Here is a 9,630-nt window from a genome sequence, read left to right as displayed (position 1 = left end):
TGAGTAAAAATCCCAAATGCCACAGGGACTTGTTTGGGGTGACCACTTCCCTCCCATATGAAAGCTATCATACGGGTCCACTATTTCGTTTGTTTTATGCTTTGAAAACGTAAAATGTATTAAATCGGAAAATACCAGCATGGTAAAAATTAATTGACTTAAATGCCTCATTCATTAGTAGGTTAGGGAGATACTGCTGCTAAATGTTCCAGCTTATTCGCAATTTGTTGTGAAATTGAAAATGGGGCCTTGGCTCTAACATTATTGGACAATGGTTAACGATTTCGGCAATAGTTAACGTGTTTCTCAGTTTAAAGTTTAACCGATCAGTTTATTATTAGCGGCCAAGGCATCATTTAGTGTGCTTTATAATGGAATAAGGCCAAAGGAACTCATTATAGTCTAACATTCAGATACATTACTATATTATAATGGGTAAATGATTATTTTTACAAGTAATGAAAATAGCTTTACTCACAGAGGAACTGTTCATACATGTATCAATTTTAGGGTTGTGGCGGTATCTAACGATAAATATCGTCTGCGCAACACGGTAATTATGCAATGTATGGAAAAAATAAAGAGAAAGTGTTGATTGTCTATGTTTTCTGATAATTCATTCGTTCCTTGTCAGTCATTTGCTTGGATAAACGAAGGTTTCTTATTCTTTCGATAGAGAACTCATGTTAATCATTGAAGACTGTCACCTGGTTATTACCACGCTGGAACACATCAGGTTTTTCCGTACTCATTCATTTAAGGTATACTCCCTATTAATGTTAGGCAGAGTAAATATATTTATTGAAGGAACGAACACAAAAATTGAGAGCTATAAAATTGTTCAAGTGAATACGGAGCGCGTGCCATAAAATGTCGAATTCTTAGACAAGCGATGAGCTGGTTGATTTGTTTTCTTAAACTCTTTGGTAGGAGAGAGTGATTTTTTTCGTTTTTTCCTTCCCCCTTCAGTCCCGGAGTTGTGTGCATGTTTCGTAAAGTACGATCGTGACTCCGTTTTCGAGCAATGTGTGGCGGCGAAAGGGAGAGGAAAAAAAATAAAATGAAAAACGAAACCCGCCGGGCGCTTCGCCCTTCTTGTTTCTGTTTCTCATGGCCTCCGAGGCCGGGCTAATTCAAACCTCTTTCCATTATGGACCGAAAGCTATCAAATGGAAATTATAGAACTGAAGTTGCGGTGCTGAATACAATGAAAAACTTAGTCCCCCGTCAGGAGATTGCATTTTACAGTAAACTGTTTCAAATTGTAACGTTACTGCAAGAAGGTAATTGGCAATTTAAGGGATTTCCATTTAAACCTTGCTTTAATTTCTACACGAATTTATTCATTTTAACGTTCAGGAAATTATTGTGATTCAACTAATTTCATTTCCCGAAAAAAAATACGACCTCGAAAAGTTCGAGCACCAAAGCCAATAATCAAAGCCAGATAAAACGCGAAGCATATTTTATTTAATTTTAACTAAAATTAAAATATATTCCTAAATATAAACCTCAAGTAAATAATTTGAAAAAGCTTCATAGTCAAGAAACATTGCCAGGATCTGTCCCAAAAATTAGTGTATAATTACGTATATTTATGTATATATGTAGAAACCATAAAAGCAGTAATCAACCCGAAGGCCGGTTTCGTAGGTAATGGCAGAGTTCACCTCGAGTACTAAGCCCGACGGCGTATGAAATTCACACATCAGGGTAGGGGGAGTAGTTTCCTTCCCTGTGTCGGTTATGGTTTCTCAGGAAGATTTTGTACGCGAAAAATCACATATATCTTGGGTGGAGTTGCATCGGCCCAGGACTGGGAATCCCAGGACCGACCCGGGAATCGAACCCCGGCCTTTCGATCAGCAATCCAACGCTCTACTCCCTGGACTACCGTGGTAGTTTTTTTACATTACAATACTTTAGCATATGCATACTAGATATGCATCTTAGTTTCCTGTGACTCGGAAACTTGGGCGTTGAGGTAGGAGGATAAATGTGGACACGAGGCTTTTGAGATTAGGATGTACCAATGAGAGAGAACAAAATGGATGGAGAGGAAAAAAAACGATTAATTTCTAGGTATAGTAAGGTTGGAGAGAGGGAGAAATAGGGTTGTTGGGAGATATTTGAAGAAGGAAGAACGTGTGGATGCAGAACACTATACATTGGAAGCAATGGGATGCTGAAGAAGCTGTTGATACCAGTGTATAGAGGAGAAAATGCTGAGGATTGGAGGAAGAGATTATTTTTTAAATTAATTAATAGACATTTTGGATGGAAATAAAGGAGATAAGAAAATACGAGATATTCAGAGCTACAGAAGAAGTGACTGAAAGATGTGATCTAATGATATTTTGTGACATGTTATTTAGGGCTTATGAGTAAGTTTGTAGTACCAGCATAAACATACCCTAGCCTGGTAGGATATTTCTGATTTAATTCTTCATCACATTTTCACACCCTTATGCTATATTTATCCAAATTGACCTCGTTCCAAATTTCATCGGGCTTAAAGATGTTGAGGGCAACACCATTTGTTGAATGAGCATAAAATTACTCGTGCAATAAGTCCACGATGCATTCCTTGTGTTAAAACAAAATAATTGAATCAGTTTATAAATGCTAGAAAAGGGTACCTAACGGATTTTTTTCGTCTACTTCGCAGGTATCAATGAATGGTTGTTCCTCGTAACCATTCTCTAACGACATGTTTTGACAAATTCATAATTTTTAGCCTCTTTTATTTCGGATTTTTCGGGGAATGTTCAAGGAATACATTTTTTGAGCTTTAAAAGGTCAATTTATTTAGTTTCCTGAGCGATTATTTTGCTCCTTAGCGTATTTTCTGAACCGTGTTCTTGGGAAGAAGCGGTGAGTTTTCGCAATGAATCCCAACTGAAATATGAAATTTAAACTTCTATCAAGGAAGTAATGCTGAGCCTTTCTGATCCAACGGAAACGGAATAGATTTAAAAAAACGTTTTGCGGCGTGATAATCTCGTAGAAAGAATCGCTATTTCACTTAATCATGAAAAATCGTGAAAAAATAGTAATTCGGTTTTTGCATCTGAAAATATACTCGACATTCGTAACGTAAAAGGGCTACATGAAATTCTCTTCTCTTAAATTAATGGCCTTTTTATATAAATGTGTGTCTGCATTGTTGCATTGTTTATGGAAACCGATGAAAATATAATTGACCTTGCATATACTGATTTAAAATGCCTACAAAGGAATTCTGTGACATTTTTCAACATAAAGAAACTGTCACGTTCCTAAAACAGAATAAGCAGCCTCATTGAAGAAAAAATCGTTTGAAAAATATGGAAGGAACCCCTGATGATTTGTTCCCAACATACATTTTTACGGTTGAGAGGTGGGGAAGGTTAAAAAAGAAATGAATATATTTTTAAAACATTTCTGCAAGAGACTTAATCAGTTCGTGGAAATTGAAATGTTATTCAAACTTCAAAAGTTAAACTTTTGAGTCTTGTTAAGTAATCGGACGCTATTTGTTCATAGTTTAAATTTTTCATATCTTATTAATAGTACGTATACAATCATTGAACTGCGCTATTAAGGACTAAGCATAGTAATGGCCACTATTATTTGCTCCAACATGTCCCTACCAGTATATCTTTGGCATCACATTAATTCACACAGATATGAATTTAGAGTTTTAAGGCCATTTGACGTCGCGTATCCCGTCCTGTTTCTTCGTTTTCTAAGGACCTACAGTCCTTCGACGGTAATTATGTGCACCCTTCCGATGATAACTTGCCGAAGAGTCGGATATTATTACCGTCCCTGGTCAGATATATTCTTGGATCACATTCAGTAACGCAGGTGCTGTTCAATCGCGCACTACAAATATAGAAGTCCCGGGTCTCTCGGCGAATATACCCGGAAACCCGTTGTCCTGAATACATTCTTCATATGTGCTAGACTTCTGTCGTAAACAGACTTTCGTCCATTTTTACCGCTAAACCAGCTCTCTCTCTAGTATAAGCTTTGTATTCTGCAGTAAAGGAATACGCACTTACCTTTCGGACAAATTGTTTCCAGTCAGCTACCGTCCCACTGTCTATTCCAAACTCTTCGTCGCAGAAATTGAACGTAAAACGAGTGCACTGCTCCTACTCCGACTGTACAGGAAATATTCACCATTCTCCAAACTAATTTTGCTTTTCTCCAACCATGACACACAATAAATGTCCCGTCATATTGAGATACGAAAGTAAACAAATTAAGTGAACTTAGCAACAAATGTTTACCAAAACACTGTCATAGAAACGACAAGAAAGTAAAGAACAATAGAAATACGAAAGTAAACAAGAATACGGTAAATGTTTAATAAAAACACGATCACAGAAACAAATGACGTCCGCTAGAAAGCGGACTCCAATACAATACCTACTATTGTAAACCGCGTCTGGTATGAATTCCAAATATTTCCGCGGAATCGAATTAAGATTGCCATGAAAAACTTCTGAAGCTCCTGGCGCTTTGTCGTGGCGCAATTGTGATTCAGATTCTTCGACCTAGAATCATCCGTCTGGCCCATTCTTGAATTGTAAGGGCGAGTTTGATGAAGACTTTCTTTCAAACGTTCTTTCGTGTTTTTTTTTCACGTACCGGTTTGATCAGTTTCGACGGACTTCTCCCCACAAAAGGTTTACACCAAAAGGTTACGCCACCATGGCGCAATTTGAATTGTGATTTAATGTATATTAGACCCTTGGTAAAAAAATATCCCGGTAGGAAACAAGGCTGGAGTCACCAGACATATTTCTCAAATTTCCTCAGAAACATAATGCGGCTGTCTGCCTTATATTCGTAGGCATTGGTTCCAAAATGAGATCGATATAATTCGGCAATATCCGTCCAAGTTTTGGTGAAACATTCTTTCTTAAATGTAAATGAGGCACAATTGCCTCAATATTAAGGACCGTGGTGGTCGAACTGAACAGTCTTCAATTGATTGAATTCAATTAATGAATAGAACGAAGCCTTCAGCAACAATGAAATGATCTTCAATTTTTTTCCATCTGCCATTTCCATTACCAAAATAATGTTCTCGCTTCGCTTGCTTAGTGGAATATTTTTTGGCTGTAGTGTAGGTTATCGTATTAAATGCCTATATTCACTCTCCGAATGACTTCAACCCTTTATTAACTCAAGATATCTCTACTAGCGCCCAGATAACTGAAGGAGTTGCGAGAAAATTCTGATTGATTTGATCTTTCCTACTTAAGGAATCTTTAACTATCCCACTTAATTAAACCAAAGGTTCTGGTTGGTATGTATCAACCGTGGAATGTTGCTTGCTACATTTTAAAGGTTAATTTAGGCAAGAATCTAAAATGAAATTAATATTTCGGAATTCAGTGGTTAAAAGTGAAGGGATAAATAGGAATGAGTAGTAGGCATGTTCGATAATTACGGACCGTTTCCTTATATTCAAATATTGACGAATCAGAACAAAGTTGTTCGTATGCAGTGCCATTTATTGATTGTTTCCAAAGTCACTGAAGTTATTGTTTTGATTCAGCAGTCGTTTGCCTGCCGGTTAATGGAGATATCAGTGTCCGCGAAAATCATTGCTCCCGCCAGTTGTGAATTGCGTGCCTAGATTCGATTTTTTTGTGCAAAAAGGATCCATCATCAGCTGTCCAAATTCATCTGGAGTCGTGAATAGTTTCATGGACCTACAATTATGATTGAAGGAAATGTTAAACAACCTTTGTCGAGACTCCAAAAATGGCCAAACATATGGGTATGATGAAGAGCGGAGTGGCAGGCCCAGTGACCAGAGCGATGAAAACGTTCAACAAGTGGACCAGGAACTGCGATCGGATGGCATTGTAGGATGGTTAAAAAGGTAGAGAGAGAGGCTGTGGGGAGAAATTCTAAGGAGGAGGTGAGAAAGTTGGGCATTTTGATTGGCTATGGGATGGGATGTAGGAGATTACTGTGATATATAGAAGGGAGTACGCTGGAATACGAGGAAGGTTTGGAATAGGGGCATTTTGAACGGAATGAAGGGAGGAAGGAAGTATATGGAATTAAAGAAGGATTTATTGCAGTGTGGGATGGTAGGTTGCGTCTTGTTAGGTGAGACTCAGAACTGTATCGTTTCCCTTGTTTGTTCATCCAAAACGTATCTTAAATTGTTGAATACCAAATTAAAACAGAAGGATCTGACGACATTTATTAAATGGCTGAGGAATCTCGAGAAATATTTTTCTTTCTTACGTTGTAATTTATAATGTTTGTTTTTTTCTCTCTGATATAAAAATAATGTAGTTTTTATCCAAATTACTTGAAGGTATCACATTTCAAGGAGGAAAGCCAAAAAATGGTGATCTAACCTATGGAACCAATTCAAAACCAGGAAAACCAACCAATTTCGATGTAACCCAAATCAATTCAGTGAAACTTCACGCTAAATGAAATCAACATTGAATGAAGTCAATAATATATATATATATATATATATATATATATATATATATATATATATATATATATATATATATATATGCTTTCGTAGACGTAACACGGAAGTGCCGAATAGTACAATACACAGTAACACACAATATAGAAACACAAAAAAAGGAACACTCACACGTATTTTCTTGATATTTCGACGGAAACAATCCGTCTTCCTCTGAAGATATAGAAGTAATGACTCAATCATTACTTCTATATCTTCAGAGGAAGACGGATTGTTTCCGTCGAAATATCAAGAAAATACGTGTGAGTGTTCCTTTTTTTGTGTTTCTATATTGTGTGTTACTGTGTATTGTACTATATATATATACACTTACGAGAGTAATATAACATTTGGACGGCACAATAGAACACCCATATACATACCTATATATAAATATATATAAGTATGTATACGTATGTATGTGTGTGGGAGAACAAGTCTTCGAAAACCGCGAACTTTCATTTCAATTCCTCCAACACGAAAATGAGACGCGCAGATGTTGCGCGGTCTCCCGAACAGTGAGTTGGGCAACTTCACCATTAACTGCCCGCTGCCCATCGAGAAGCCTCATACGTTTCCCCCTTCTCGTCTCCGCTCATTCCCTTTTTATTTCTATGGCGATATGAAAATCGAGTTTTATTTGAAACATGATTTTTTTACGAAATAACCGAAAGCGACTCCTTCTGGCGCAGGGGTGGAGAGGGTGGGAAGAGAGGCTAGGTTAACCAATGAGAGATATAGACAAGAAATTCCACTCTTAATAGCTATCGCTTCACCCTTTTGTCATCAACGAGTTCATCCAAACTCAGAGTGGTCAACGTTCGAACTTTCGCATTGCATTATACTTGTTCGCACATTGGTTAATGCGAGTAATTTCTCTAGTACAGAGTAATCGTGTTGAATTCTTGTGCGTAATGAATTTATTTTGTCTTAGTAGTGATTACTTTGTGTATTGCATTACCGATATAATTAGGTACTTTGGAATATTTATTTCAGTAACAAAGAACAATTAAAAAATTGCATTTTTTTAATGTGCATTGTGAGCTTTAAAAATAAGAACGGAATCGATTAAAGGCACCTTTAAGTAAAAATAAAAAGAAAAGGATCGTCAAAACTTTGATATGGAGCTTAGTTTAATGTTTGGCGAGGAAACGTGGTCACTGGAGCAGGATGGTAGAAGTAGATTGGAGGCTTTTGAAATGTGGAGGCGGAGAAGGATGGAGAAGGTAAAATGGACTGAAAGGGAAACAATTTAGGAAGTACTAGGTATGGTGGGCGAAGGTGGGGGGTTGTTGGGAAAAATGCCAAGGAGGCAGGAAAAATGAATGAAGGGCGTATTAATCGGCAGTGGAATGTTGAAGAGTGTAATATAGGGAAGAATATTTGCCAAACGAGGAAAGATAATGCATAGGATAGGGATGTTGGACTGGATGAAGGGAGCAATGAAGTACACAGAGATGAAGAAGGACTTGATGCAGAGTAAGTAGCTGGATTGTGTTTTTTCAGGAGTCACAAAATATTTATTTGGTAGTTGTGCCCATTCAAATTTTACCTTAACGGGTATATTATTTAATAATATAATATATTGTTAATAAGGAAGAATATTCGCATTTTAGGCATCTCTGGCTTCAGTAATGGCAATTTTCTCAGCACAGTCAATTAGATATGTTATGTTAATGACTGTATTGATAAAATTGCCATTACTGTAGCTAAAGAACCGCCTCATATAAGAGATGCCTAAATGACCTTCAACATCCCACTGAGTCATCAATGTCTCCTCTATATCCACCATTGCTTCTCTCTTTGAATTTCGCTCGACTAATTCATCTTCTCCCACCACAATTAAAACATTATCGTTAAGACTTCCTCTCTCCCCGTTATTTTTCATCAAATTTTGTCCATCTCAAAGCTTTTTCATTCCAAACTCATGCTCTTTCCCTCAATTTGACAGGTTATTCATGTGGGACCATAGGTATTTGAATAGGACAGTTAGGGGGTTATTATTTGCGCCGCACTACATGGGTAATTTAGATCACAAAGATTAGATTATGGAAATAGACTCTAGTACAGGTGGACACAAATATTCGTTCTTTCCCCAGTCAATCAGGACCCATACTAGTGAGAAAATCGAAGTCATAAAATTAATAAATCGAATTACAAGTTAAGATAAGAGTAGACGCTGCTTAGATATCTAGTACATCCGTTGGTACATCTTATATTCATGCAAGACAAAATCACATGCACCTTTGGAAGTTGCTTGTATATGTATTTGCATGTTTTAAAAATAAAATAAATATCGCGTTAATATAATCGGCCATGTGGGAGTTTATTGGTATGTTTCTGTTTGTATTGCATGTAGTTTGCATCCTACATAGCGGGCGATGTCCTAATAAACCCCGCCACACGCCCTTGCGGCGGATTGCGGAGAATTTTGTTCATGTATTACGAACATAGAAAATTCCTCCCCCGAAACACGCCATATTGTTTATTCGGAATGTTATTTAAGTCCCCATGGTTACCTTGGATACAACTGGGAAAAACAGAACAAACCAATTAAGCTTTAATTAAAGAGGAACAAATTTAGTGTCATCAAAGAAACCAATTTCTTTGGAGAATCTATGGATTGGAAACAAATTTATTTATGTATTTTTGGATGATTCAATGAAAATTTTGCAAGTCTACTTTATTTATTGACATTTATTTTCAATATAAATTAATTTACTTGAGCCATTGTGTAAATTGTAATTGGAGTGTAAAATTAATTTAAAGGCCGAAATGCAAGAGTGAATAATGGTGCGAAAAGAATTGATTGGCAGATATTCCTACTGGCGTAAAGCACAAGTCCTTATTGTATATCTTCCTATTGAAATTTTCATTAAAACTCAGACGGTAGCATATTTTCGTATTTGGGGTTGTCATCTACAAACTAGAGGGCCCATGATTAAAATTCTACTTTTATCTATATCCAATTCTTCAAGTCCAGGATTCTGCAAGTCCAGGATTACTGGATACAGTGGTGGGTAACGATGGTAAATCAATGATCTGACCATTTTAGGTTGGTTCCATGAGTATATTCTTACTCCAAGAGGACAGAGGTCGAGGTGGCACATTTGAAAAATCAATCAAGTTCT

Source organism: Hetaerina americana, unplaced genomic scaffold, assembly GCF_022747635.1.
Source record: "Hetaerina americana unplaced genomic scaffold, ioHetAmer1.1.p SCAF_9, whole genome shotgun sequence".
Lineage (NCBI taxonomy): Eukaryota > Metazoa > Arthropoda > Insecta > Odonata > Calopterygidae > Hetaerina > Hetaerina americana.
This window is presented reverse-complemented; position numbering follows the sequence as displayed.